At 33.9% G+C, this 24,542-nt stretch overlaps 1 protein-coding gene and 1 long non-coding RNA gene across 2 annotated transcripts in view; both read right to left on the reverse strand.

Moving 5' to 3' along the window:
* OXR1 (oxidation resistance 1) overlaps positions 1 to 24,542 on the reverse strand; it is a 586,011-nt gene that overhangs the window by 426,123 nt on the left and 135,346 nt on the right.
* Positions 22,809 to 24,246, reverse strand: LOC141542596 (uncharacterized). Its single transcript, XR_012482215.1, has 2 exons — positions 23,216 to 24,246; positions 22,809 to 23,171 (listed from the first exon to the last, which is right to left on the reverse strand). It is a non-coding gene; the product is annotated as an uncharacterized LOC141542596 (long non-coding RNA).

Below are 24,542 nucleotides of genomic sequence, written 5' to 3' on the forward strand. Positions count from 1 at the left end.
TGCAGTAAGGCAGAAATAGTAAATGCATCCTTTTCAGACCACAATGCAATTAAAATTACATTTAATAAAAAGCCAGGTGAAAATAGACCAAAAAATAATTGGAAACTAAATAATCTTATACTAAAGAATGATTGGGTAAAACAGCAAATCATAGACATAATTAATAACTTCACTCAAGAAAATGACAATAATGAGACATCATACCAAAATGTGTGGGATACAGCCAAAGCAGTAACAAGGGAAAGCTTTATATCTCTACAAGCCTACTTGCATAAAATAGAGAAAGAGAGGGCCAACAAATTGGGCTTACAACTAAAATTGCTAGAAAAGGAACAAATTAAAAACCCCCAGACAAACACAAAACTTGAAATTCTAAAATTAAAAGGTATGATTAATAAAATTGAAAGTAAAAAAAAAAAACAACTATTGAATTAATTAATAAAACTAAGAGTTGGTTCTATGAAAAAAACCAACAAAATAGACAAACCCTTAGTAAATCTGATTAAAAAAAGGAAAGAGAAAAAGCAAATTGTTAGTCTTGAAAATGAAAAGGGTGAACTCACCACTAATGAAGAGGAAATTAGAAAAATAGTTAGGAGCTACTTTGCTCAACTTTATGCCAATAAATTTGATAACTGAAATGAAATGGAAGAATACCTTCAAAAATATAGCTTGCCCAAATTAACAGAGGAAGAAGTAAGTAGTCTAAATAGTCCCATTTCAGAAAAAAAAAAGAACAAGCTATTAACCAACTCCCTAAGAAAAAATCCCCAGGACCAGATGGATTCACATGTGAATTCTACCAAACATTTAAAGAACAACTAACTCCAATGCTATATAAATTATTTGAAAAAATAGGGATTGAAGGAGTCCTACCAAATTCCTTTTATGACACAGACATGGTACTGATAGCTAAACCAGGTAGATTGAAAACTGAGAAAGAAAACTATAGACCAATTTCCTTAATGAATATTGATGCTAAAATCTTAAATAAGATATTAGCAAAAAGACTTCAGAAAATCATCCCCAGGATAATACACTATGATCAAGTAGGATTTATACCAGGAATGCAGGGCTGGTTTAATATTAGGAAAACTATTAGTATAATTGACCATATTAATAATCAAATTAATAAAAACCATATGATCATCTCAATAGATGCAGAAAAAGCATTTGATAAAATCCAACATCCATTCCTACTAAAAACACTTGAGAGTATAGGAATAAATGGATTATTCCTTAAAATAATAAGGAGCATATATTTAAAACCTTCAGTAAACATCATATGTAATGGTGATAAACTAAAACCTTTCCCTGTAAGATCAGGAGTGAAACAAGGTTGCCCAATATCACCATTACTATTCAATATAGTACTAGAAACTCTAGCCTCGGCAATAAGAGCTGAGAAAGAGATTCAAGGAATTAGAGTAGGAAATGAGGAAATCAAATTATCACTTTTCACAGATGACATGATGGTATACTTAGAGAACCCCAAAGACTCTGCTAAAAAGCTATTAGAAATAATTGGGAATTTTAGCAAAGTCGTAGGATACAAAATAAATCCACATAAATCCTCAGCATTTTTATACATTACCAACACAATCCAACAGCAAGAGAAACAAAGAGAAATTCCATTCAAAATAACGGTCGATACTATAAAATATTTGGGAATATATTTACCAAAGGAGAGTCAGGAATTATATGAGCAAAATTACAAAACACTTGCCACAAAAATAAAGTCAGATTTAAATAATTGGAAAGACATTCAGTGCTCTTGGATAGGCCGAGCGAATATAATTAAGATGACAATACTCCCTAAACTAATCTATTTATTTAGTGCTATACCAATCAGACTTCCAAGAAACTATTTTAATAACCTAGAAAAAATAACAACAGAATTCATATGGAACAAGAGGTGGAGAATTTCAAGGGAAGTAATGAAAAAAAATTAAATGAAGGTGGTCTAGCTGTACCTGATCTAGAACTGTATTATAAAGCAACAGTCACCAAAAGCATTTGGTATTGGCTAAGAAATAGACTAGTTGGTCAGTGGCATAGGTTAGGTTCACAGAGCAAGATAGTGAATAAAAATAGCAATCTAGTGTTTGACAAACCCAAACATCCCAACTTTTGGGATAAGAATTCATTATTTGACAAAAACTGCTGGGAAAACTGGAAATTAGTATGGCAGAAACTAGGCATGGAGCCACATTAAACACTACATACTAAGATAAGATCAAAATGGGTCCAAGATTTAGGTATAAAGAACAAAATCATAAATAAATTGGAGGAACATGGGATAGTCTACCTCTCAGACTTGTGGAGGAGGAAGGAGTTTGTGTCCAAGAGAGAACTAGAGACCATTATTGATCACAAAATAGAAAATTTTGATTACACCAAATTAAAAAGTTTCTGCACAAACAAAACTAATGCAAACAAGATTAGAAGGGAAGTAACAAATTGGGAAAAATTTTTTACAGTTAAAGGTTCTGATAAAGGCCTCATCTCCAAAATATACAGAGAATTGACTTTAATTTATAAGAAATCAACCCATTCTCCAATTGATAAATGGTCAAAGGATATGAACAGACAATTTTCAGATGATGAAATTGAAACTATTTCCACTCATATGAAAGAGTGTTCCAAATCACTATTGATCAGAGAAATGCAAATTAAGACAACTCTGAGATATCATTACACACCTGTCAGATTGGCTAAGATGACAGGAACAAATAACGATGAATGTTGGAGGGGCTGTGGGAAAACTGGGACACTGATGCATTGTTGGTGGAGTTGTGAAAGAATCCAACCATTCTGGAGAGCAATCTGGAATTATGCCCCAAAAGTTATCAAAATGTGCATACCCTTTGACCCAGCCATACTACTACTGGGCTTATATCCCAAGGAAATACTAAAGAAGGGAAAGGGACCTGTATGTGCCAAAATGTTTGTGGCAGCCCTTTTTGTGGTAGTGTCTAGAAACTGGAAAATGAATGGATGTCCATCAATTGGAGAATGGTTGGGTAAATTATGGTATATGAATGTTATGGAATATTATTGTTCTGTAAGAAATGACCAAAAGGAGGAATACAGAGAGGCTTGGAGAGACTTACATCAACTGATGCTAAGTGAAACGAGCACAACCAGAAGATCATTATACACTTCAACAATGATACTGTATGAGGATGTATTCTGATAGAAGTGGATATCTTCAGCATAGAGAAGAGCTAATCCAATTCCAATTGATCAATGATGGACAGAATCAGCTACATCCAGAAAAGGAACACTGGGAAATGAGTGTAAACTGTTATTTTTACCTTCTGAATCCAATTCTTCCTGTGCAACAAGAAATTCAGTTCTACACACATTCTGCATTATCCTTCCCTGTCATCCTAGCCAATCTGACAGGTAGTGTAGAGTGTGTAGTATCTCAGAGTTGTCTTAATTTGCATTTCTCTGATTAATAATGACTTGGAGAATCTTTTCATATAGCTAGAAATAGTTTCAATTTCTTTGTTTGAAAATTGTCTGTTCATATCCTTTGACCATTTATCAACTGGAGAATACCTTGATTTCTTATAGAGTCAATTCCGCATTAGTTTTGTTTGTACAAAAACTTTTCAATTTAATATAATCAAAATTTTCTATTTTCTGATCTTTTTGTTCTTCCTTGGTCATAAATTCCTTCCTCTTTGACATGTTTGAGAGGTAAACTATCCTATGTTCCTCTAATTTATTTATAATCTCAATGAATAGAAAATGTTAAAAAAAATTCTTGGAGGGAGATGGAGGAGAAGGGAAGTGGTAAAGCCACAATGGCAGAGAATACACAGGTCTCTGTCTGAGCTCTTCTTAGTTCCCCTAAGATCAATACCAGATCAAGCCTCTCAACTGGTTTGGGAATGACAGAATCCACAACTATTTGGAGTGTAATAAATTTCCAGCAGAACATATTTTGGAAGAACTTCAGAAAAGGTCTGTTTCAATCGGGCATGGGAGTGGGGGTGGGGAAATGGGGGTGGTGGTGGAGTTGGCCAAGCACAGGAAAAGCACACAAACTTATGGTAGTCTGGCCTTTGTGCTGGAACAATCTACTGGGAAGTTCTTAGCCAAAATACAGAAGTGTTGGCTACTGTCTGGGTTCAGAAGCCAATGGCTTATCAGACTAGCTGTAAGACATGTAATGCAACTACAAAAGGCAAGTAGTGAACCCCTGAACCAATATCATGGGGTCACACCCACCCAGCATGGGAAGGAATCCAGTAGCACTGGCCCCAGGGCAGCATGAAACTGCTGTTTCCTGTAAAGGAAACTTGGGACAATCCCCTCTTTGTCTAATCTTTTAAAAATGAGCAAAAAACCAAAAAGCACTCTGACCATAGCTTTTTTGGAGACAGGGAAGAACAGACCTCAAACTCTAATGACACTAAAGGCAAAATTCTTCCAGAAGAAACCTCAAAGGGTAATATAAGATGGTCTGCATCGCACTAGGCTCTCTTAGAAGAATTCAAAAAGGATCTTAAAATAGAATTAGAAATAAAATGGGGGAAAATGAGAACTTTACAGGAGAGTTTAGAAAAAGAAATATGGAAATAATCTAAAGAAAATTCCTTAAAAATACATTTAGTGAAATGGAAAATGCATATAACTCCTTACAAAATAGATGGAATAAATGGGAAAAAAAACAACTCCTTGCAAAACAGAATTTGTAAAATGTCAAAAAAAATCCAATGAACAAAACAACTCCTTTAAAAGTTTAATTGGCTAAATGCAAAAAGCTAACTGAAGAAAATAGTTCACTAAAAATTAGAATTTATCAAATGGAAGTTAATGAATCAATGAAACATCAAGAATCAGTCAAACAAAACCAAAAAAATGAAAAGATAAAAGAAAGAAAAATACCTCATTGGAAAAAAAAAAACTGACCTGGAAAATAGATCCAGGACAGACAATTTAATAATTATTGAACTATCAGAAAACTATAATGAAAAAAAAAAGAGCCTAGATGGCATCTTTCAGGAAATAATCAAGGAAAACTGCCCTGATGTCCTAAAACCAAAGGATAAATAGTTATTGAAAGAAGTCACTGATCACCTCCTGAAAGAGATTCCAAAATGAAAACTCCAAGGAACATCACATCTAAACTTCAGAATTATCAGATCAAGGAGTAAATATTGCAAGCAGCCAGAAAGAAAGATTCGGATATTGAAAAATCACAATTAGGACTCCTCAAGACCTAGCAGCTTCCACTTTAAAGGACTGAAAGGCCTGGAATATGATATTTCAAAGAGCAAAGAAACTATCCAGCCAAATTAAGCATTATCTTTCAGGGGAAAAGATGAACATTCAATGAAATAGAGGAATTTCATTTGCTTTTTGATGAAAAAAACAGAGCTAAACAGAAAAATTGATCTTCAAATATAGAACTGAGGAGAAATACAAAAAGGTTTCTTTAAAACTTAAAAAGTTTACACTTTTTATATGTTTAACTCTTGAGAACTGTATCTCTGTAAGAGGTATACTTAGAGGGTCTAGGCAAAATTTGACTTTATTGTGATGATGTAAAAAAGAAGCTAGAGGTAGAAAAGGGATTGTAGTGAAAGAAAAGTAAAAGGGAGGTAAAATGGTATAAATTATATCTCATGAGGAGGCAAAAAAGACCTATAACAATTGTGGAAAAAAAGGGGAGAGGAGAATTGTGTGAATCATAATCATCAGATCTGACTCAAAGAGAGAATATCAGATATATTTAGTTTCATAGAGAAACTTGTATTACTTTATAGGGAAAAAGGAAGGAAAGGGGAAGGCTAATAGAAGAGAGTACAGAAATAAACAGGGAAAAGAGATAAAAAGGGGGAGGGGCCATAAATGGAGAGTGCTGTTTGAGGGAGGTGGTGGTCATAAACTAAACACAGGGAAGAAGGGGAAAATAGAAAGGAAAGAAAAGTATAACTTTGGGAAAATAAGATGGCAGGAAATACAGTATTAGTAATTTTAAGTGTGAATGTGAATGGGATGAACTGTCCCATAAAATGGAAGCAGTTAACACATCGGATTGAAAGTCAGAATCCTACAATGTTGTTTATAAGAAATGCATTTAAAGCAGAATGATACATACAGAGTAAAGGAAAAAGTCTGGAGCATAATCTATTATGCTTCAACTGAAATACAAAAGCAGAAGTAGTGATCCTGATCTTAGATCAAGAAAAAGCAAAAATAGATATAATTAAAAGAGATAAAGAAGGAAACTATATTTTGCTAATGAAGTAATATCTACACTAAACATATATGCACCAAGTGGTATAGTATCCAAATTCCTAGAGAAGAAGTTAAGAGAGCAACAAGAGCCAAGATGGCGGCGTGGAGGCAGACAGCTGCTTGAGCTCCTCGTTTTCTCTCAGAACTTACTTCATGACAAGCCTCTGACTTAATGCTTGACCCAGAAAGAAATCCACAAATTATCACCAAGAGAAGACATCCTTGAAAGTCGCCAGAAAAGGTCTGTGTTTGTTCGGGGGAGGGTCAATCAGACTGGGCGCAGACTGAGGGCAGACAGCCAGAGCAAGACAGGCAGCTCACACAGCTCAGACCTGAGGGGGAGGGGTGTGATCTCTGCCGTTTCTGTGAAAGGGCTTTTGCCCCAGTGTGGATGCTCCGTCTTGGCAGCAAGCCAGGAGCGGTGGAGAGGGTGTAAACACTGGAGGTGAAGATTAAAACCCCAGAAAGCCAGCGTCTCTCAGAGCCCGGCCACCCCCAACCCCCACCTGGACTGACTCGGTGCGTTCTCAGAGCCTCAGAGCGCAGACTCAGTACAGTCATTGCTGTTCTGTTAGTGGCTCTCTGCTGCCCTACCCCCAGTCTGTAGAGGAAGCCCATTAATAACATCCAGCCCCATCCCCCGCAAAACAGACCAATTGTTTCTCTTGTCAGTTTGTTTTCTTTGATTCCTACTCTGACAAAATGAACAAAAAATTCAAAAGGGCTCTAACCATTGACAGCTTCTGTGTGGAGAGGGAGCAGACTTCAAATGCTGAGGAGACTAGGAACAGACTGTCCCCAGATGTATCCCCTGGGAGGGATATAAGCTGCTCCTCAATACAAAAGAACCTCATAGAGGAAATCAAAAAGGCTCTCACAAGAGAGCTGGAAGAAAAATGGGAAAAGGAAAGGGAAGCTTGGCAAGAGAGCCTGGAGAAGTCATCCCATGCATTCAAAGACAGAATGGATAAAGAAATCAAATCATTGAGAAACAAGATTAGTGAGCTGGAAAAGGTAAACAACTCCAAGGAAAACAGGATTAATGAGCTGGAAAAGGTAAACAACTCCAAGGAAAACAGGATTAGAGAGCTGGAAAAAGAAATCAGCTCTCAAAAAAATAAAATGGATAAAATGGAAAAAAATTCCATAGAAGATAAAAACTCAATTGGACAATTACAAAGAGATATAAAAAAAGTGAGTGAAGAAAATACATCATTGAAAATTAGACTGGAACAAGTAGAAATGAATGACTCAAGGAGAAACCAAGAGGGAGTCAAGCAAAACCAGAGAAATGAAACAATTGAAAAGACTGTCAAGTACCTTACCAGAAAGACAACAGACCTGGAAAACAGATCCAGGAGAGACAATTTGAGAATAATCGGACTCCCTGAAAAATGGGAGGAAAAAAAGAGCTTGGACACCATTTTCGAGGAAATTATCAAAGAGAACTGCCCAGACGTTTTGGAAACAGAGGGTAAAATAGACATTGAGAAAATTCATCGATCACCTACTGAAAGGGACCCTAAAATCAAAACGCCAAGAAATATAGTGGCCAAGTTCAAGAACCATCAGACAAAGGAAAAGATATTGGAAGCTGCTAGAAAAAAACAATTCAGATATGGAGGATCCATAATAAGGATAACACAGGATCTAGCAGCATCCACATTAAAAGAACGCAGGGCCTGGAACATGATATTCCGAAAGGCTAAGGAACTTGGTATGCAGCCAAGAATAACTTACCCAGCAAGAATGAGCATCGTTTTCCAAGGAAGAAGATGGACATTTAACGAAATAAATGAATTCCATCTATTTTTGATGAAAAAACCAGACCTACATAAGAGGTTTGATCTTCAAATACAGAACTCAAGAGACTTCTAAAAAAGGTAAAAAGAAATCTTGAGAACTATACTTCTGTCAAAAAATATGTAAAGAACATATGTACAATTTGTCTTAGAAACTAGAGGTGGAAAGGAGATTATATCATAAAAAAGTATAAAGTGGTGGTACTACATCTCATGAAGAGGCAAAGGTAACCTATTATATCTGAGAGAAAGAAAGGAGGGAGATGAACATAGCGTGTATCAATAGACATATTCGATTTATGGTGAAACTTCTTCCACTTCATTGAAAAGTGAAAGGGAAGGAGTAAGCTAAGGGGAAGGGAATATAGTAATTTCGAGGAAAAGGGGTAAAATAAGGGGAGGATCTTTAAGGTGGGGGAGGGATCCTAAAAAGGGAGGGCTGTGAAAAGCAAGTGGTGTTCACCAGTTGAATACTGGATAGGAGGGTAAAAGGGAAGGAAAGGGGAAAAGCATAAGCAGGGGTTAATAGGATGGCAAGCAATATAGAATTAGTCCTTCTAACCATAAATGTGAATGGGGCAAACTGCCTCATAAAGAGGAAGCAGTTAGCAGACTGGATTAAAAGTCAGAATCCTACTATATGTTGTTTACAGGAAACACACCTGAAACAGGATGAGACATTCAAACTAAAAGTAAAAGGGTGGAGCAGAATCTATTATGCTTCAGGCAAAACCAAAAAAGCAGGAGTAGCCATCCTCATCTCAGATCAAGCAAAAACAAAAATTGATCTAATTAAAAGAGATAAGGAAGGGCATTATATCCTGCTAAAGGGAAGCATCAATAGTGAAGCAGTATCAATATTAAACATGTATGCACCAAGTGGTGCAGCATCTAAATTCTTAAAAGAGAAATTAAGAGAGCTGCAAGAGGAAATAGATAGCAAAACTATAATAGCGGGAGATCTCAACCTTGCTCTCTCAGAATTAGATAAATCAAACCACAAAATAAATAAGAAAGAAGTCAAAGAGGTAAATAGAATACTAGAAAAGTTTGATATGATAGATCTTTGGCGAAAGCTAAATGGAGACAGAAAGGAATATACTTTCTTCTCAGCAGTTCATGGAACCTATACAAAAATTGATCATATACTAGGGCATAAAAACCTCAAAATCAAATGCAGTAAGGCAGAAATAGTAAATGCATCCTTTTCAGACCATAATGCAATCAAAATAACATTAAATAAAAAGCCAGGGGAAAATAGACCAAAAAATAATTGGAAACTAAATAATCTTATACTAAAGAATGATTGGGTAAAACAGCAAATCATAGACATAATTAATAACTTCACCCAAGAAAATGACAATAATGAGACATCATACCAAAATGTGTGGGATACAGCCAAAGCAGTAATTAGGGGAAGTTTTATATCTCTACAGGCCTACTTGCATAAAATAGAGAAAGAGAGGGCCAACGAATTGGGTTTACAGCTAAAATTGCTAGAAAAGGAACAAATTAAAAACCCTCAGACAAACACAAAACTTAAAATTCAAAAAATAAAAGGTGAGATTAATAAAATTGAAAGTAAAAAAACTATTGAATTAATTAATAAAACTAAGAGTTGGTTTTATGAAAAAACCAACAAAATAGACAAACCCTTAGTAAACCTGATTAAAAAAAGGAAAGAGAAAAAGCAAATTGATAGTCTTGAAAATGAAAAGGGTGAACTCACCACTAATGAAGAGGAAATTAGAACAATAGTTAGGAGCTACTTCGCTCAACTTTATGCCGATAAATTCGATAACTTAAATGAAATGGAAGAATACCTTCAAAAATATAGCTTGCCCAGATTAACAGAGGAAGAAGTAAGTAGTCTAAATAGTCCCATCTCAGAAAAAGAAATAGACCAAGCTATTAACCAACTTCCTAAGAAAAAGTCCCCAGGACCAGATGGATTTACAGGTGAATTCTACCAAACATTTAAAGAACAACTAACTCCAATGCTATGTAAACTATTTGAAAAAGTAGGGATTGAAGGAGTCCTACCAAATTCCTTCTATGACACAGACATGGTACTGATACCTAAACCAGGTAGATCGAAAACTGAGAAAGAAAACTATAGACCAATTTCCTTAATGAATATTGATGCTAAAATCTTAAATAAGATATTAGCAAATAGACTTCAGAAAATCATCCCCAGGATAATACACTATGACCAAGTGGGATTTATACCAGGAATGCAGGGCTGGTTTAATATTAGGAAAACTATTAGTATAATTGACCATATTAATAATCAAATTAATAAAAACCATATGATCATCTCAATAGATGCAGAAAAGGCATTTGATAAAATCCAACATCCATTCCTACTAAAAACGCTTGAGAGTATAGGAATAAATGGACTATTCCTTAAAATAATAAGGAGCATATATTTAAAACCTTCAGTAAACATCATATGTAATGGTGATAAACTAAAACCTTTCCCTGTAAGATCAGGAGTGAAACAAGGTTGCCCACTATCACCATTACTATTCAATATAGTACTAGAAACTCTAGCCTTGGCAATAAGAGCCGAGAAAGAGATCCAAGGAATTAGAGTAGGAAATGAAGAAATCAAATTGTCACTTTTCGCAGATGACATGATGGTATACTTAGAGAACCCCAAAGACTCTGCTAAAAAGCTATTAGAAATAATTCAGAATTTTAGCAAAGTCGCAGGATACAAAATAAATCCACATAAATCCTCAGGATTTTTATACATTACCAACACAATCCAACAGCAAGAGAAACAAAGAGAAATTCCATTCAAAATAACGGTCGATACTATAAAATATTTGGGAATATATTTACCAAAGGAGAGTCAGGAATTATATGAGCAAAATTACAAAACACTTGCCACAAAAATAAAGTCAGATTTAAATCATTGGAAAGACATTCAATGTTCTTGGATAGGCCGAGCGAATATAATTAAGATGACAATACTCCCCAAACTAATCTATTTATTTAGTGCTATACCAATCAGACTCCCAATAAACTATCTTAATGACCTAGAAAAAATAACAACAAAATTCACATGGAAGAATAAAAGGTCGAGAATTGCAAGGGAACTAATGAAAAAAAAGTCAGAGGAAGGTGGTCTAAGTGTACCTGATTTAAAGCTATATTATAAAGCAACAGTCACCAAAACCATTTGGTATTGGCTAAGAAATAGACTAGTTGATCAGTGGCATAGGTTAGGTTCACAGGACAAGATAGTGAATAAAAATAGCAATCTAATCTTTGACAAACCCAAAGATCCCAAATTTTGGGATAAGAATTCATTATTTGACAAAAACTGCTGGGAAAACTGGAAATTAGTATGGCAGAAACTAGGCATGGACCCACATTTAACACCACATACTAAGATTAGATCAAAATGGGTCCAAGATTTAGGCATAAAGAACGAAATCATAAATAAATTGGAGGAACATGGGATGGTTTACCTCTCAGACTTGTGGAGGAGGAAGGAGTTTGTGTCCAAGGGAGAACTAGAGACCATTATTGATCACAAAATAGAACATTTTGATTACACCAAATTAAAAAGTTTATGCACAAACAAAACTAATGCAAACAAGATTAGAAGGGAAGTAACAAATTGGGAAAACATTTTTACAGTTAAAGGTTCTGATAAAGGCCTCATCTCCAAAATATACAGAGAATTGACTTTAATTTATAAGAAATCAAGCCATTCTCCAATTGATAAATGGTCAAAGGATATGAACAGACAATTTTCAGATGATGAAATTAAAACTATTTCCACTCATATGAAAGAGTGTTCCAAATCACTATTGATCAGAGAAATGCAAATTAAGACAACTCTGAGGTATCATTACACACCTGTCAGATTGGCTAAGATGACAGGAACAAATAACGATGAATGTTGGAGGGGCTGTGGGAAAACTGGGACACTGATGCATTGTTGGTGGAGTTGTGAAAGAATCCAACCATTCTGGAGAGCAATCTGGAATTATGCCCAAAAAGTTATCAAAATGTGCATACCCTTTGACCCAGCCATACTACTACTGGGCTTATACCCCAAGGAACTACTAGAGAAGGGAAAGGGTCCTGTATGTGCCAAAATGTTTGTGGCAGCCCTTTTCATAGTGGCTAGAAGCTGGAAAATGAATGGATGTCCATCAATTGGAGAATGGTTGGGTAAACTATGGTATATGAATGTTATGGAATATTATTGTTCTATAAGAAATGACCAACAGGAGAAATACAGAGAGGCTTGGAGAGACTTACATCAACTGATGCTAAGTGAAACGAGCAGAACCAGAAGATCATTATACACTTCAACAATGATACTGTACCAGGATGTATGCTGATGGAAGTGGATTTCTTCAACATAGAGAAGAGCTAATCCAATTCCAATTGATTAATGATGGACAGAACCAGCTACATCCAGAAAAGGAACACTGGGAAATGAATGTAAACTGTTATTTTTACATTCTGAATCCAATTCTTCCTGTGCAACAAAAAATTCGGTTCTACACACATATATTGTATCTAGAATATACTGTAATATATTTAACATATATAAGACTGCTTGCCATCTGGGGGAGGGGGTTGGGGGAGGAAGGGAAAAAATCTGAATAGAAGTAAGTGCAAGGGATAATGTTGTAAAAAATTATCCATGCATATGTACTGTCAAAAAATGTTATAATTATAAAATAAAATAAAAAATTAAAAAAAATTAAAAAAAAAAAAAAAGAGAGCAACAAGAAGAATTAGACAACAAAATTATACTAGTGAGCAATCCTATGTCAGAATTAGATAAATGAAACCACAAAATAAATAAGAAAAAACTTAAGAGGGTAAATAGAATTTTAGAAAATTTAGGTATGGTAGACCTTGGAAAAAATTGAATGGCAATAGAAAGGAATATACTTTCAGTAGCACATGGAATCTACACAAAAACTGACCATGTATTAGGGCATAAAAACCTCAAAATCAAATGTGGAAAGGAGAAATAGTAAATGTATCCTTTTCAGATCATGATGAAATAAAAAAATACGTGTAATAAAGGGCCAGGGAAAAATATACCAAAAATTAATTGGAAACTAAATTATCTAATCCTAAAGAATGAGTGGGAGAAACAACAAATCATCCAAGAAAATGACAACAATGAAACAATACCAAAATTTATGGGATACAGCCAAAGCAGTTCTTAGGGGAAGCTTTATATTTTTAAATGTTTACTTGCATATAAATATAGAAAGAGAAAATTAGTGAATTGGGCATACAACTTAAAAAAGATAGAAAAATAACCAATTAAAATGCACCAATTAATTACCAAATTTGAAATCATGAAAATAAAAAGGGGAGATGAATAAACTTGAAAGTAAGAAAACTATTAAACCAATAAACAAAACTAAGAGATGGTTTTATAAAAAAAATCAACAAAATAGAAAAGACTTTATTTAATTTAATTATAAAAAGAAAAGAAGAAAATCAAATTGTTAGTATCAAAAATGAAAAAGATCAACTTTTGACCCATGAAGATAAAATTAGAGCAATAATTAGGAGCTATTTTGCCCAACTATATGGGAATAAATTTGAAATCTAAGTGAAATGGATGAATACTTACAAAAATATAGATTGTCCAGATTAACAGAGGAGGAAAAAATTACATAGTCTCATTTTTGATAAATAAATCGAACAAGTTATTAATCAACTCCCTAAGAAAAAATCACCAGGGGCAGATGACTTTACATGGGAATTCTACCAAACATTTAAAGAACAAGTAATTTAAGCACTATATAAATTATCTGGAAAAATAGGGAAAGAACGGGTCCTACCAAATTTCACACAGATTTGGTGTTGGTACCTAAACAAGATGCTATACCTAAACAGAGAAAGAATATTATAGACCAACTTTCATAATGAATTTTGATGCACAAATCTTAAATAAAACATTAGAAAAAAATATAGTAAATCATCACCAGGATATTGCTCTATGACCAAGTAGGATTTATATTAGGACTGCAGGACTGGTTCAATATTATGAAGACTATTAGTATAATTGACTATATCAATAACCAAACTAACAGAAATCATATGATTATTTTAATAGAGGCAGAAAAAGCATCTGACAATGTCCAACACCTATTCCTATTAAAAACACTAGAAAGTATAGGAATTGGTGAAATTTTCCTTAAAATGACCAGCAGCATCTATTTAAACTATCATCAAGTGTCGTATGGAATGGAGATAAACTAGAACCATTCCCAATAAAATCAGGAGTAAAACAAGGTTGCCCCCTATCATTATTACTATTTAATGCTGCAATAGAAATGTTAGATTTAACAATAAGATAAAAAAAAAGAAATTGAAGGAATTAGAGTAGGTAATTAGGAAACCAAATTATCACTCTTTGCAGATGATATGGTGGTATACTTAAAGAATCCTAGAGAATCACCTAAAACCTACTAGAAATAATTTATAACTTTAGCAAAGTTGCAGGATAAAAAATAAATCCACACACCATCACCAACATTTCTATATGCTACCAATAAAGTTTAGTAGCAAGAGCTACAAAGAAAAATTCCATTTAAAATTATAATGTCCAGACTACTTCTTTGGAAGGTTTCAGGCTCAGAGTCAGGATCAATCAAAGTCCTTGATCTTTAGGAGGAGAAGTGAAGGATACAGGTAAGGTGCCACGTCAAAAATGGATCCTGGACTATGGAGTCTGGAGCCTGAAGTCTTCCCTCCTGAGTGCACTGCAGCAGAAAGAGTCTGACCTTCTCCCTTAGCCCTCCAATCTTTGCCTCCAAGTATCTCACCACATCACCTTCAACAAGCACCAATCATGAGAAGAATCACATCACATCACCATATCATCTAAGTATATGTCTATAGAACCATTATCTCACATTGAGTAGGTAGCCTTGAACACTCTGTTGCGTTTAGATTCAAGTACATCTTTTCAGAATTCTATACCTCTATAAAAATAACTGTAGATAATATAAAATATTTGGGAGTCTATGTGCCAAGACAAAGTGAGGAACAAAACACTCTCCACACAAATAAAGTCAGATCTAATCAACTGGAAGAATATAAAGTGCTCATGAGTAGGCTGAGGTAATATAATAAAAAGCACAGTTCTACCTAAATTAAGCTACTTATTCAGTGCCATACCAATCAAATTTCCAAAAAACTCTAGAAAAAAAATAATAACAAAGTTCATCTGGAAAAACAAAAGATCAAGAATTTCAAGAGAGTTAATGAAAAGAAATGCAAATGAAAGTGGCCTTCTTGTATCAGACCTAAAACTATAGTATAAAGCAAGGATCATGAAAACCATTTGGTACTGGTTAAGAAATAGACTAATAGATCAATGGAATAGTTTATATTCACAAGACACAATAATAAATTACTTTAGTAATCTAGTGTTTGATAAACCCAAAGACCCCAGCTTCTTGGATAAAAACTCACTATTTAACAAAAACTGCTGGGAAAATTGGAAATTAGTATGGCAGAAACTAGGCATTGACCCATACCTAACACTCTATATCAAGATAAAACCAAAATGGGTTCATGAATTATACATAGAGTAACACAATAAGTAAATTAGAAGAACAAAGTATAGTCTCCTCTTAGATCTTAGCTCCTTAGATTCCTTAGGTAGGGGTTTGTGGCCAAAGAAGAACTAGAATAAATTTTAGAACACAAAATGGATAATTTTGATTATTTGTACCAAAAAAAGTTTAACTTAATATAAACTAGTGCACATAAGATTTGAAGGGAAGCAATAAACAGAAAATTATTTTATATCTAAGGGTTCTGATAAATGCCTCATTTCTAAAATATATAGAGAATTGATTCAAATTTACAAGAATATAAGCCATTCTCCAATTGATAAATGGTCAAAGTATATGAACAGGTAATTTTCAGGTGAATAAATTAAAACCATTTTTAATCATATAAAAATGCTCCAAATCTTTTTTGATTTGAGAAATGTAAATTAAGACAACTCTTAGATACCCCTACACATTTCTCATATTGGCTAAAAATGACAGGAAAACATAATGACAAATGTTGGAGAGGATTTGGGAAAACCAGGACACTAATCCATTGCTGGTGGTGATGTGAACTGATCCAACCATACTGGTGGGCAAAAAGGAACTATGTCCATAGGACTATCAAACTTTAACCTAGCAGTGTCTCTACTGGGCCTAGATCTCAAAGAGATCATAAAAAAGGGAAAAAAGGACCCACATATGCAAAAATATTTGTAGTATCCTTTTTTTTTGTAGTGGCAAGAAACTAGAAATTGAGTGGATGCCCATCAGTTGGAGGATGCTGGAATAAATTATATTATATAAATGTTATAGAATATTACTGAAGTATAAAAAATTAGCAGGAAGATTTCAGAGAGGCCTGGAGAGTTTTATATGAACTGATGCTAAATGAAGTGAGTAGAACCAACACTATATAAAGCAACAACAAGATTATACAATGAGCAATTCTAATGGACATGGCTCTTTTCAACAGTGAGGTGATTCAGGCCAGTTCCAATAGTCTTGTGATGGAGAGAGCCATCTGCACCCAAAGAGAGGACTGTAGGGGCTGAGTATAGAATATTTCCACTTTTTTGGGTTGTTGTTTGTTTGCATTTTATTTTGTTTCTCTTTGTGTTTCTTTTTTGATTTGATTTTTTTTTGTGCAGCATAATAATTGTGGAAATACATATAGAAAAACTGTACATGCTTAACATATATTGATTGAACTAGTTGCTATCTAGAGAAGGAGAAAAAAAATTGGAACACAAGATTTTGCAAGGGTGAATGTTAAAACTATGCATATGTTTTAAAAATAAAAAGCAAAAACACATAAAAAGGAAAGATAAAAAATATAAATAAAAATCCCTGGACACTAGAAACCCACTAAAATGCCCTGTTATGGCATGGAGCTCTCATATCTATAAAATTATTACAACAGAAAGCAAGTTTGGATAAATTAATCAAGCTAGGAAGACTTCATGCATGATGAAAATAATAATGATGAAGATAGTTATAATAGCATTTTTATAGTGTTTTAAAATTTGCAAAGGATTTTACAAATATCATATTTGATCTATATAGCAATGCTGACTGGTATTAACATTATCTTCATATCTCAGCGTGGGAAACAAGCTTAGGAAGGTTAGGTGACTACTGAGCCATATGATTTATGTTCTTTAATATTCTTATTATTAATATTTTTCCATCATATATATTTTCTCAATTAGGATGAATATATTCAGATTTATGTCTAAAGCTGGATTTGAACTGAGATTCCTGATGCCAATTTGAGTACTCTATCCACTGGGCTACCTAGCCACTGAGTATTAATCATTTAGAGATAAATATAAACTTCAAAGAAGTGAAGCTCAGTCCTATAATTGGATATATGTAATGAATGCATTTTTTTTGCTTAACTTATTTTATTCTGAATTTAAGAAATAAAACAAGAATTTCAATAATAGGATAGGGGAGGAAAAAAGAGATCGCTCAAGAAGCTGCAAATCGATTACACACAACTTTCTATTCTTTTTAAATATATAATAACATTATCATGTAACTTTCTTTTTATTTTGTTTGCTTTTTCCCCCTCTCTTCCCCTCCAGCCCTAGAAATGGTCACCATTACACACACACATACAACACACCCATACACACAGAGAGAAGCTAAGGAAGTTTTCTAACAAGGTACCAAAATATTATCATCTGGATAAAGTCACAAGTACATAAAATATGGATATATAAAATAGATCATACAACAAAATATTTATCTTATTTCATTGGAGTAGGAACTTCTACACTGATGTGGCAACTTTCTAGATCAGAAAGCCTTCTACATATAACTCTAGGGTCACTAGGATATTGAGTTACTTTCCTAGGGCCACATGATCAATATGTATCATGTCAGAGGCAAGATTTGAACCAAGTTTTCCAATTCTAGGGTCATCTTTTTATATATTGTGCTGCAGTACCTTTCATAATACCTATCTTTCTTTCTATCTGTCTATACCCATACACACAAATATACATATTTTTCTCTAAAAGCTGCTATATGCAAAATAAGTTAAGTAAATAGAAATTTTTATAAACATTTCTTATCAAAGATAAAAAAGCACATAACTCCTAAAGTCAGGAGCTAAAATTTTCATGTTTTCTTATAGTCAATAGCAGCTGCTAAACAAAACCATTGAGAATATAATTGTTGTTTCCCCTTTTCTGGGAAGATATATTAATGCCAAAAGATGTCCAAAGCATAATGATCAGGAAAACAGATGGTACTGGCTTTTATGCCTATTGAAAACCAAAGGCATGTCCTGAATGTTTATGAAGGATTAAGGAAGATTTCAAGGGTAAAATGTAAATCATGTCTAGCTGGCAGTCAGAATGTCTTAAAACCACAGCAAAGCCCAGAAAGATGAGGGAAGTTCCTTTTGGCACATAGTTGTCACCTGTCACTTCAGATATCTGTTTACATTTTCTGAAGTCTCATCTCCAGCTGAAAGGCTAGCTTGGGTCACACCCAGGGCCATCATCCCTCACAGGCACAGGTTCACTAAGTCAGGAGCACAGCCCTTGGTTTCTGCTCAGGAACTGGCTTAAGGTAATATATTGTACTATTTATTAAGCCCAATTGAAATTGCTGTCATGTGGAATCAGCCTATTTTAAGTGCATCACAGAATTGCTATATTTAGCCATCTCCCCTTTGAAATTGAAACACAGAGTTCATGGCATTCTCACACCTGTCATATCAAATATATTGTGTGATTGGCCACATTACTGCACATTGTCAAAATCGTCACAAAGGTAAAAATTTTAGAAAGCAAATCTCCCAAACCTTAATATCACTGTTATTCATGAAATTCCTGATTCACCACAGAGATTAAGGTACACCTGTCAAATGGTCAATAAAAATGTTTATGTTAACTATGTGCCAGGCAACTATAATAAGTACCAGAGATACAAAAAAAGTACCACTCCTTTTCCAAAAAAAAGCAAAAGAAGAAATAGTAAAAGAGAGCAAAAGGAGATATTTCAAACATTTTCATCTTCATTAAATCCAAGTTGCCATTTAAGTTTTAGGCAATTATAACTAAGTTAAGGACTGGTCAGGGCATTCCTTCTATCACTGTATAGAATTATTTCTAAAAGTTTGCAAACAGGTATTAACTTTTTACTAGAAGTGATTCCATTTTGTTGGTGTGAAAAATATTTTTCAAAGACCTTGTCTACACATCTTGGAAATACTAAAAATCAATAAACAACAACCACAACAATCCCAAATTAAAATGTATTGAAACAACCAAAAAGGATAAAAATCTTATCAAAACCAACTTTCAGCGATATTGACATAAGTATTTTAAAATTGAAATAAAAAGTTGTATAGGTAGCAATTTTCTTCCTTCCTTCCCTCCCTCCTTCCTTCCTTCCCTCCCTCCTTCCTTTCTTCCCTCCATTCTTCTCTCCTTCCCTCCATTCTTCTCTCCTTCCTTCCTTCTTTCCTTCCTTCCTTCCTTCCTTCCCTCCCTCTTTCCTTCCTTCCCTCCATCCTTCCCTCTTTCCTTCCTTCCTTCCTTTCTTCCTTCCTTCCTTATTTTCTTTCTTCCTTCCTTCCAAAAGATCTCTTTAAAATATTTTAGAATCTGGCAAGGATAGATAGCTTACAGGAATGAATATGATGAATAGATGGTGTGAATCAATGAGTAAATCAGCATTCTTAAGGGCTTATTATGTAATGAACACTGCTAAATCCTAGAGATACAAATATAAATTTAAAGACAGTTTTTTCACTCAAGGAAGTCTGTTTATACTTCAGTATGGGGAAACATCACACACAAGGCACTTATTGGCTAGAGAGGAGGTTTTTGGTCAGGAAAGTAACCGATTATTAGCCCTCACTAGGAAAGATTAAAAAAAAATAGAAACTTTACTTTGATCAATGTAGCAAATTTGAGGGGGCAGAATGGACCACAGTTTAGAGCAATAATGAGCTGTGCATAAAAAGAAGGGAGATATGAAAAAAATATATAAATCCATGTCTACTAAGGTGCTAAAAATGTGCCCAAATATTAGGTAAGTAAAACAGAACCTATGACAGGTCAGAGTGGCCACTCATATAGCATTCATTTAATACAGTTCAATATCATCAGGCACTTACTTAATATGCATGTTCTATATATAAGCCTTTTTATATAAGCATCTACATAGGAGACAAAGGAAATAGAATTAATTCCAAAAAATGACAGGTACACATAGATCATAGGTTACTTAATCTCATTTTTCAAATTAACTTGTATATTAATATCTCTTTTCATGCTGTGTCTTCCTAGTTGGATGCAAACACATAAAACATGGGACTATTTCATTATTCAGACAGTACATGATACACAGTAGGTTCTTAATGTTTGTTGAGGTGAATTAAATTGACTATCAGGTATAATATTTAAATATGGACATCAGCAAAAAACATATATATGAGAAAACGTATTGGTGAATTTATAGATAAAAAATAAGAGTTGATCAATTTAACTGTATAATTTTTTAAAAGGTTAATATTTCAATGGGTTTTTCTTTTATCTGAGGTATACTTTTACTTATGTTCTGGACATGGAATCCAAAAGGCCTGAGCATGAATCCTGCCTCAGATGTTTACTAGTTATTAAACTCTGGCCAATTACTCTCAGTCTTAGTTTCCTCATCCAGAAAGTGGGAATATTAATAGTTTCTACTTTTCAGGATCAAATGAAATTAATATATGTGGAAGGCTTTGCAAACTTAAAATGTTACAAAAATGTTAACTATATATTGTTATTAAATTTTATCTTCCTAAAGTTCATTGTGAAAGAAATTTTATGGAACAGGAAGGAAATAGCTGGAAGCTTAATTCTGTGTCTTCTAGATCATGGTACAAGTTTTTTTATCAAAAATCTTCAGCACCTCCCTTTGGCCTATCACTTCAATTTTAAAGCCTTGTCCTTGATAACTTGTTAACACCCTACATTTCTATTATTATGTAATATTACATTCTACATGGAAGTTAAGCCATACTATCAATCTCCTATGGAATAGTGAAGAATTATAAAAACTGAGGCAGCTAGGTAGTGCAGTGAATACAGCACTACCTGAAATCATAAGGATCTGAGTTCATATTCAGCCTCAGATATTTGACTCTTACTAGCTATCTTTATGATCTTGGGCAAATCACTTAATCCCATTTACCTTGGAGAGAGAAGACAGACAGATTGACAAAGATAGAATTGTAGAAACATGGCACAGAGTAAAAATGGTCTAGATTTTGAGTCGAGGTCCTGGATCCAAATATCAAATCAGCCATTTAATACCAATGTGACCTTGAACAAAGGTTCTTATGTTTCCCCTTTCTCATCCTTCAGAGTTAGCCTAATAGTGATGGCACAAGTCTGTAATTCCTGTTCCAGAAAAGACTGAGGTTAACTGGTCTTTTTGTTTTGTTTTGAGAGGCTATGAATATCTCTATTAAATTTGGTATCAATATGGTGAACCTTATGACTGGTTATCATCAAATTAGCTAAAGAGAAGATGTCCTGGTCAAAGCGCTTTTCAACTAACCATAGTGGAACTAGACCTAAGAGTAACTCCTATACTTCTAGCCTGGGTAAGATAGCAAGAGGAGATAAAATCTTTTTTTAAAAAATTCAAACAAGCAAATATAGACAATTTAGTATAATCAGAATTAAAAAATATAAAGTAGGTCAACTAGGAAAAGTTTTCAGATAAATATTTCTGACAAAAGTACTGAAGTATTGAAGATACACACATACAAAATTTTATTTATTCATAAGTAAGGATTTGGCTTAGACCAGAGAATCATAGATCTAAAGCTAGAAGGGACCTTAAAAGCAGCAAGACCAACTATCTGATTTTATAGGCAATGAGGGCTTAGATGTAGTGACTTGTTTCAATGTCATACATTAAACCTTAGACTAATGATCTGAAACCAGGTCCTTTGACTTCAAAGCCAATGCTTTTCCATCGTACCAACACTTTCTCTTCTGCTAAGATTATCTCCTAATTCTTAATACCTTAAAGGCTAAGGTCCCTCACTGCTCTTGGACTATTGCCAGTCCTCCTGATCTATGTCACTGAACTTCTATGATTCTGGAGGAGAGAGCAGGGCTGATGACTGCACAACTCTGCTTCACTTAAATCCAATTCACTTGCAAGTGGAGACATTCATCTTTCTGATATACGTTGTCTTCTTTGAGAATTAACATTGATGAAAGCCTATAGCCTCATAATTGGTAAGTGTTTTCAGAGGCTATTTATTCTAACCTGTGTGTGAACAAGACCCATTTTGCAGTAGATTCAATAAGTGATCATCAAGATGGTGCTTGTAGTATCTAATGCCCTCTGAAGCAGCCCTTTTCATTTTTGCAAGAGCTTCTCTAAGTCAAACATTATCCCATTTAAAGGTCCCTAACACATTAGTTCCTTGTTTTAATAGCAAAATGTTACTGTTTATGTCTTAATAAAAATAAGATCACTGCAGGTTTGTGAATAAATATGATAATAGAGTCAGGGGCTGAAAAAATCTAGACATAAGGTAATTAGAATATGGTTTAAAGTAACACTTGTTAGGAATTCAATAAAACCCACAGATTTTATTACAAGGTAAATGTCGTTAAATTCGTGAATGCTAAGATATTTATAAATATGGTGACAATCTGGCTGGGTAAGAGATGGAAATTTTTTACCTAGATAGACCAATGCTCTTTTTATGTTGACAATAATGATAATATTAGCTAACATTTATATAGCACTTACTAAGTGTCAGGCATTGTGCTGGCAATTACAATTATTACCTCATTTTATAATTATTGATTTTTATAATTATCACCTCATTCTGGGAGGCAAGAGCTATTAATATTCTAATTTTAGAGATTAGGAAATTGAGGCTGAGAGAGGTTAAATTATTTGCCTAGGGTTATACAGCCAGTGGATATCTAAGACTGCATTTAAACTTAGTTATTTTTGAATCCAGTTCTAGCACTCTACCCACTGAGTCACCTGATTGTGTCTGACTGTATTTCAACTTAGGAATTAAGGATCATACCATAAAAAAAATTGGAAGAGAACCAGAATCAAATAACTTTCAGATCTGTGGCTAATCAAATAAGGGATAGAATGATTAGAAAAGATAAAGATGGTCAGCTGTGAAAAATTTTTGTATTAAACATTTTTATGAGTGAGATATCTAAATTATATAATTAATAAAACTCTATAAAAACAAATGTCATTCCCCAAGTTACAAGATATTAAACAGTTCTCAAAAAAATGCAAACTCTTAAAAACCATTTCTGAAAGAATACATACAAATTATATATTCATAAGAGAAATGAAAAGCAAAACATTTTTTAAGTTTTACCTTACATACAGCAATTTGACAAAAGGATTATCAAATAGTCAATGTTGAAGAGATTATGGAAAGATGAATACACCGATGAACTGTTGGTAGAACTGTAAATTCATCCAACAATTTTGGAAAGCGTTTTGGAAATATGCTACTAATGTGATTACAATATCCATGTTCTTCAACTCTTTGATTGTATTCCTAGACACATACTCCAAAGAGGTTAAAAGAAAAGTTCTATATACTCCATTAAAACAGCAGCACTTTTTGTAATAGCAAAGATGTTGTTCATCTTTCACATTTGGAAGAGGACCAATGACATTATGGAGAGATGTCTTGATTTGTGTATTAATTGGATTTAAGTGAGTAGAGGTGTACAAAGTTATTAGCATCAGTCTCCCTCCTACTATTATCAAAGTCCAATGGCAATTCAAAAGTCAAGATTACTGATGATGGCCAAAGATATAGTGGATGATATTGGTATCAATATCTGACCAAGCTAGAAGCTCTCCACAGTACCTGCTTCAGCCAACTCCATGACTCTTAGAACAAACTGTTCTCATCCAACCTTAGCAGAAGCTAAAGGAAGTTTTCACCTACTTAGAATTAACATCTTCTTACTCTCAACCTGGAATAGCTCAACTGCTGAGATAGATTTATGGGGTGTGGCCATTGCATCTGCTAATCTTCCCAGAATATCCTATATATCTTGGCAGCAAAGATGTAAAAAAAAAAAAAAAAAAACAAAAAAAAAAAACAAAAACCAAATGCTCACCAATTGAGAATGGCTAAAAAAGCTGTGGTAAAATGAATGTATTAAAAGAATCAATGAAGATGATGAATACACAAAAGCATAGGAAAATTTGTATGAAATGATAACAAAAAATAAAGTACAGAATCAGGAGTATAATATACTCACTGAATATACTCACTGACTATAATAGTATAAAGGGAAAGAACAAGAACAGAACAATTAAAGCAAATGCTGAAAAATGATCACAATCAAGCAAAGTCCTAAAGAAGAGATATGAGAAGTCATTGCCTAAAGCTATC

This window comes from Sminthopsis crassicaudata, chromosome 1 (assembly GCF_048593235.1).
Source record: "Sminthopsis crassicaudata isolate SCR6 chromosome 1, ASM4859323v1, whole genome shotgun sequence".
Taxonomy (NCBI): domain Eukaryota; kingdom Metazoa; phylum Chordata; class Mammalia; order Dasyuromorphia; family Dasyuridae; genus Sminthopsis; species Sminthopsis crassicaudata.